The sequence below is a fragment of the Oratosquilla oratoria genome, chromosome 4 (genome assembly GCF_046742065.1).
Source record: "Oratosquilla oratoria isolate Oo_2021 chromosome 4, ASM4674206v1, whole genome shotgun sequence".
Taxonomy (NCBI): domain Eukaryota; kingdom Metazoa; phylum Arthropoda; class Malacostraca; order Stomatopoda; family Squillidae; genus Oratosquilla; species Oratosquilla oratoria.
In genome coordinates this window covers 12906941-12914440 of record NC_134780.1, presented here as the reverse complement: position 1 = coordinate 12914440, position 7500 = coordinate 12906941, and the positions used below count along the sequence as shown (strand labels likewise).

Here is a 7500-nt window from a genome sequence, read left to right as displayed (position 1 = left end):
AACGTCCTCTCCACAGTCATTCTAACCCAGCTCCTCACTCTCACTTGTTTCTTGCTCATCTCGGAAGAAGAGAAGAAAATAACATTGTTTTCACTCACCCATAAAATCACCTCCCCGAACGCTCCCGGTTCTTTTTTTTTTTTTTTTTTTTCCCGTCCTCTGACGCGGTGTAACATCAACTTTGGCTTCACCCATCACCCTCCACACTTACGACCTCACTCGCCTCCACAACTTCGTGGAGGTGGCTGGCGTCATCACCAACGGTCGAATTTCCGTCAGCTAACGGGGGCTCGAGTGACCGTTAAAGACTCCTCCCCTTCTACAATGATTTGACAATATCTCGAGTGCCTCAAAAAACTTGTATTTCTTTTACTTATATTAATCATTTCAAGAGTGTAATAAATGTGTTCTTAACAGTATTACTCGAAAGTCGAATGTGGTCTAGCTGATCGACCTCAGCTGACTGGAATTCCTCTATCGAAGCCCCGCCACCTTCATTCCATCGTCCTTTCGCTTGACCCGTTTCCCCAAAGTAAATTTTGACCATCTGGCCGTGGACGGGCGAATTTCTGCGGGTGGGGCGGTTCGAACTCGTCTTGAAGGGGTTTTCTGAACGATCGAGACTTGATCAGGGTGACTGCCACCGGCTCGAGTACTACGCAAGGTGACGGCCGCGTTCTATCTGAGCTGGGGCACCGTGTGCGGTGCGGGTCGCCGCCGCCATTAGGACTTCACTCGTGACCTATACCGCCCACTTGATGGACTGAATCACAGCCTTCATCTTTACGCTGACGTTGACACTGACCATTTCACTAGTAAATATAGACCCATTTTTCAACCCCGCCCACGATGGGAACTCTCATAAACCCGGTCCATATAAATCCAACTGTCTCAGTTCTTCCCACTTCGTCTTTGCCCACGCCTTCGTTTGACCTTCATTCCCATTATGTAATCTTGAACCTTGTAGAACTGTCTTACAGCCAGCTTGGCTTTATGTGGACCAATCATGACTCGTGTTGAATTTAACAAGACGTGTGTGAGGTCTGACAGGACTTTACGACATCTACTGCTAAAACTCTTTTAGAGTCGACAAGTTTTCCTCTAGAGTTTGCTAGACCTGTGTTGGAGGTGACAAGGCTCTTTTTCTAAATGTGCGTTTGACTTCTGTTTTTTCTTTACCATACTGGAATTGTCTTGTGCGTAGCAAAGCTGTGTTAAGCGGGCGTTGCCTTTGTTCTTTTGAAGAACCTAATGACCCACCTGAAGCAAAGCAAGACTTGTGCTTCAGGTTGCGGGACCTCTCTCATCTAATATGACCTTCTGCATCTTGTAGGACCCTTGTTGAAAACCCAGTGCATATAGTTTACCATTGCCTCGAACTGCTCTCAAAATGTGTTATCTCTCTGCAGCCTTTATCATTCAGCTTCTCCCATTGGGGAAAGAGAAATTAACTAATACCTTATGTCCTCACACATGATTGGAATCTCTTTTTTTAATAAGTAAAGTTTTTGATATTTCAGGATATGTATTGGTCTTTTAACCTATAATGCGATATGGTTAAACGGTAAGTCTTTTTTCTGTATGTGAGTGATTGTTCATTCAGTCTTGTTTGATTGTACTCGCATTACACCATGGTTATCAGTATTATGTGTTTAACTTATATACTTCGGATTACAATAAGTGTCAGACAACTTCAGAAATCGACCAACAAGATGGTCGACACTGAATTAGCCCTGGCCTTTAATGAGATGTGTTTTAAAAGATAATTTACTATCCAAATATGCCTATATATATGTATATATATATATTTAATATATATATATGCATATAATTGCGTGTGTGTGTGTGTGTGTGTGTGTGTGTGTGTGTGTGTGTGTGTGTGTGTGTGTGTGTGTGTCTGTGTGTGTGTGTTGAGCTAGGCGAAGAGGAGAGCAAATATAAAATGAGGTAGGAGTTTGACAGAGAAATTTGAAAAGAATAAAGATGTTTTGGAAAGAAGCGAAAAAGGTGGAAGATGCAGATGGATAGATGTTAATATAAGTTCAGGCGGTAAGGGGAAGATGACTTGATTTTTACGGGGATTTCTTGAATGTGGTGAAGGTTAGGGAGGGTTGGATTGTGGCAGTGGGAGATACCAGGGTAATGATAGGTCTAGGAAAAGATTTTATACAGAGAGCTTTGAAAGTTATGAAAGCTGGTATGGCACCTGGGTTAGATGGATGTCAGGTGCATTGTCTGACGAAGGGAGGAACGTTTGTAGAAGATTGGCTTGTGAGATTTAATGTGTGCCTACTGGAGGGGAATGTACCAATAGACTCTACTAAGGAAAAGGGGAGAAACATGAATGTAGTAGCTTTGGCGGGATCAGTGGGTTAAGTGTAGTTAGAAAGGCATATAGGGGGGTGCCACTTGAGAAGAGTGGGAAAACCTCCAGTTAGACTTGCCGGTGCGGAGGTTGTGTTTATAAATCTTCGCGGCGCCGATTGGTTTTTATTCTAGGTAGACACGAATCCTTTTACTTGTGGTCAGACAACTTCGAAGTATGCTTTAGCAAAATTAGATGTTTTTGGTTTTGTTTTGGGGTTTTGGGGGGTGACTTTATCCGTAAACGACGACGGTGGCGTGGGTTCTGGGTGTGGGTGCAGGTGGACGGAGAGTGGGGGGCGGTTTCCTTGGCCGAATGGAATTGCCCTTGTAACATGGGCGGCAGCAGCAGCCGGAAGAAGAAACGGGGCTGTTGAGGACAAGAACGAACCCCACACCATCCTACCCCACCCCTCCACAGCTGAAGGGAGAATGTTGCATCACTGTTACATTGCAGGGCGAAGATTGGTGGTGAGGATGGGGGTGTTCCCTCGGCTGAATATCGTTTTCTTTTCTGTGTACATAAGATTTTTTTTTTTTTTTTGTGTTAGGTGACACCTTTTTTAATCAACGACATTGGAACGGGGCAGAGATGTAACGCGACTTCTGTCAGGCTGAGGTTGAGAGGAGGAAGAAGAGGAGGAGACGACCTTTGTGTAGGACAGGGCAATGCAGTGCCTGGGGAAGAGTGCCAATGCGCTCAACTTTAATGAGAGAGCACTCGACGCCAGAACGTTAAGGAGAACAACTTCTACCGTAATAACTGGGACGGAATGTGGATATCTGGACTATAAGTTTGATAACTGGGATACTAATCAAATACCCGGACTCAATACTCAGACTAGTGTTCAGATATCCGGACTGCTATTCATACATCTGGATTAACGTATCCGTCCTGATAGGAATACCCTGGATTGCTTTCGAATCTGTCTTGCATCTGGGTCAAAATTATCCAGGGCCTCGACGGGAGACACGGGGCGTTGAAGAGAGCTGCCGACCATGGATACACGAAATAGGATCGTGTGTGGTGGTTAAGGGGGGGAAGGGTTTTCATGGCGCGATCAATAAGGGAGGGAGGGAGCGTGGAGAGGTCCTGAAACGTCATCGTCTTCGAGAGGTCAAGGGAAAGAGTGGTGCAGAAGGGAGGGAGGGAGGGAGGGAGGGAAGCAGGTGGGCTTGTAGGCCCGTATGAAGTCAGGCATCCTATCTGCTGGCAGATGTATGCGAAGTCTGTCTACTTATCTGTGTGTGTGTGTGTGTGTGTGTGTGTGTGTGTGTGTGTGTGTGTGTGTGTGTGTGTGTGTGTGTGTGTGTGTGGTAGTCTGGCAGGGTAATCAGCTAAAGGGATCTTAGGTGGAAGGGGAAAGAAAGAGAGAAAAGATTCGCCTCGACACGAGAAACTAAGGATTAATTGTCCGACTTTGATGGAACAGAAGAGGAGCAGCAGGTTGTGGAGAATGAAGAAGAGGAGGAGGAGGAGGAGGAGTTGGAAGAGTAAAGAGGTTGTCCTAGTTTCGGCGCCGGGATGCGAGTGCAGAAGAGGATCTGGGAGATGAATCTGAGCCCTGTGCCTCGACTTCTCGGAAAGTTGCTGCAAGTTCCGAAGCCGGAGGACGAAATGTGTACATTGGCCATCAGGGGCTCCTGCCGCTCTTTGGCCCTAGCGAGCGGTGAACTGTGATTCATCTTGGTCTTTGGATCACGTGTTGGACTCGTGATCGACAGCTATTTCCCTCCCGGAAGAGAGCTCAGAGCTCGTATGACCGATCTATGGGTAATGCTATGATCCTACACGCACACACACACCCAACTCCCCGCCCACGAGAGTTGGAGTAACGACTCGAAGTGCAGCGATACTGAAATAATTTCAGCCCTGGGCAGGATTCGAACCAGGTAGCGCCAGCACCGCCGTACTGACAGTCTGGGACTCTACCAAACACGCCACGGATGTAACTTTGTGTGACCGTACGGAAGTGTTTATCGGTGCCATAATAGTGGTTCACTTTAATCTTGAATCTGTTGGTATTGGTGTGACACGGATGTGAAGTCAAAAATATGAGTCATTTCATAATAAAAAAAAAAATATTTTTTTTTGTTTCATAAGCATCCGTGCATTGGAATTACAAAAAGGAAGAAGGTGGAGGAGAAGCAGAGGGAAGTAAAGGAGGAGGAAAATGGAGAGAGAGATAGAGAAAGAGAGAGAGAGAGAGGAGAGAATGATGAAGGCGTAGTAGATAAGAAAAAAAAATGAAGACCACTCAACTGCATTTCATTCTTCTTGACGCAGAGGAGGATACAGCAGCAGGAGGAACCTGGAGAGGTCCATCCAAGAGTGGGATCATCCACTCGAAGACGTGGAAGAGGAAATGAATCGGGATGGTGGAAGGAAAGGAGAGGTGGAAGCAGAGGAGAGGTGGAGGAAGGGGAGGAGAGGGGACGGGAGAGGAGGAATAGTGGAATTGAGATAAAGTGGGACATGTTAAATTGATTGAGAATGGTACGTTCACACACACACACACACACACACACACACACACACACACACACACACACACACACACACACACACACACACACACAAATATTTATATACATTATATGTATACATATATATATATACATTATATATACATATTTATACATATATATGTGTGTGTGTGTGTGTGTGTGTGTGTGTGTGTGTATCTGTGTGTGTGTCTGTGTATCTGTGCGATTCACTTTGGTACACCTTGGTCTTTGGATCACGTGCTGTGATCGACACCTATTTCCTCCCGGAAGAAAGCTCAAAGCTCGTATGACCGATCTATGGGTAATACAACTTCCCGCCCACGAGAGTTGGAGTAACGACTCGAAGCGCAGCGATACCGAAATTATTTCAGCCCTGGGCAGGATTCGAACCCGAACCGCCGTGGTGACAGTCGGGGACTCCACCAACCGCGCCACTGGGTGTGTGTGTGTGTGTGCGTGTGAGAGAGTGAGTGTGTGTGTGTGTGTGTGTGTGTGTGTGTGTGTGTGTGTGTGTGTGTAATACACACACACACGCACACACACACACACACACACACACACACACACACACACACACACACACACACACCAAGAGCCAAGAGATCCTTTCCCCCTTATAAAGGGGGTGGCCAGGTCAAACCACTCACCTTTCACTTATCCTAGAATCATCCAAAACACATTTGTTGTCCTTTTTTCATAGCCGGACTGAAATAGAATTGCACGATGGACCGTCGGAGGGGAAGGAAAGGGATGGGATGAGAGGGAGAATCAAATGAATGGTCTGAAGGGGAAGGGCGAAGTGCCGCGCCTCCGTGAAGGTCCGTCCGTGAAGGTCCGTCCGTGCGCCCGTGGCTCGAGCCCTTCCCAGTAGACTTAAGGACTTCTGATTCTTCATCTTAACCCTCCTCTCCCCTCCTGCTTTGTTTGCCGAAGGTCACACGAGTTGAGCCGATTCCTCCGAATGTGGGTTTGATGTTAATCCGCCCATAGAAGTAGAAGAGGAGAAGGAGGAGCGAACGATCCCAGTCACGTGACTAAGTACACTACTTGCGAGGATGAGTAGACGCTGCGGTCGCAATAGAGATCAAGAGCTGATGAGGATTAGTTTCGTAGGCGAGGATCGACTCGGCAGAAGGAGCTGGAGAACAAAGTGAGGAGCCTACGACAGGAAGCTCGTAGCTGCGGCCGAAGCCGTCACCTTTGTCTCATTATGCCCTTTGGGGACAGTTAGGGCAGGTAAGTCTCACTGCTGAGAATCAGGGAGGTGAACAGGAAAAGCAAATTGAGAGTGGAGGAGATTGGGATGTGGAAGGTGGAATATATTTGGAGCTGGAGAGAGGAGAGGAGTATGTGGATGGAGGGGGGGGTAGAGAAATGTGACGGAAGATCGAGGTAGGATGTTACAATGTGACCTTGCATGACCTAGCATGTCCTGACCTGACCTGCCGCTGGTCTAAATAAAATCACCCAGCGTTGTGAACAGAGTTGGTAGTAGTACCCCTTGGGCTCCCCACTGGCGGGCTGTTGCCCGCATTGTATATCAGTGTATGTATAGCTGTACATATTTTATACAATAAACCTTTATTAACTTAACTTAACCCCTTGGGCTGGTTTCGGAGACGAAAAGGGGTCTTAGTTAAGATGCGTCGAATACTATCGACCCTATAACGGACTGACTGAGCCGTTTGTTCGGACGTCCTTTGTAAATGACCTTAGTGACATCCCAACAGCAGAGTGTACCGCAGCATTCCTTTAATACTGAAAACTAATTTCAATGCAAATGAGAATGCTAATTACTTTTAACGTTTACCATTCCACCTTCCCAACACCATCCTTAAATCTCGCCAATATATAACACATCTATTACTCATTCGATGAGAAAATTTTCCTAAGGATAGAAGCGCTGGTTGGTGCCGAGGACATACGAAAGGGTTGAGAGTAGATGGATGGCTTCGAAGTACCAGAAGCCAGATGAAGGAGTGTTTTACTGTAGACGGAGGAGGAAGAGGAGAGAGGGAGTGAGGGAGAGAGGTAGGGAAAAAGAGACGTGACTCCCCTGGGATCTGGTGGCTCGTGCGCTCCGTCGTCTGCGCTTTGTCCGAGGGCCGCCGTCGTCGTCGTCGTCGTCGTCGTCGTCGTCGGTTGAATGTCGACATGTTTCTCTTGAGGTTCTCTTGCATAGCGAGAGTGACCTATTTACTCTTTCCCAACCTCCTCCCATTTGAGAAGAGAAGGAGAGGATTTTCTCCCGAATCCTTCTCCATGTTTGTTTGCTTGCTTGGTGCTGCGACGGGGTGAGACCAGAGACCTAATCCTTGTTGCAGTAGTAACAAGTAATGGTGTTTAGATGGAATGGCTGCAACACAGCCGTCGCAATAGGCATATTTACAGAAAGTTTGGAGAGGGTGGGGCTTGTCAGGACTAAGGGGAAATGCCGAGAATGCGGAGGGAGGAAGCAAAGGGAACAACGTTGCCTCCACCTTCGCCTCTACGCGTGAAGGTCGTCGGGTGTGCAGGAGGAGGAGGAAGAACGCGGAAGAGCGGGGAGGCGAGGTGTTCCTCGAGACTCAAATACGAGAAAGCGGGCCGACGGCAGCAGCAGCTGCTGCATCTCACGGAGAGAAAACA

General features: G+C 47.3%; 1 protein-coding gene across 9 annotated transcripts in view; it reads left to right on the top strand.

The window, feature by feature from the left end:
* The window catches only part of LOC143024621 (uncharacterized), a 298809-nt gene that overhangs the window by 199410 nt on the left and 91899 nt on the right, over positions 1-7500 (top strand). The window lies entirely within an intron of this gene.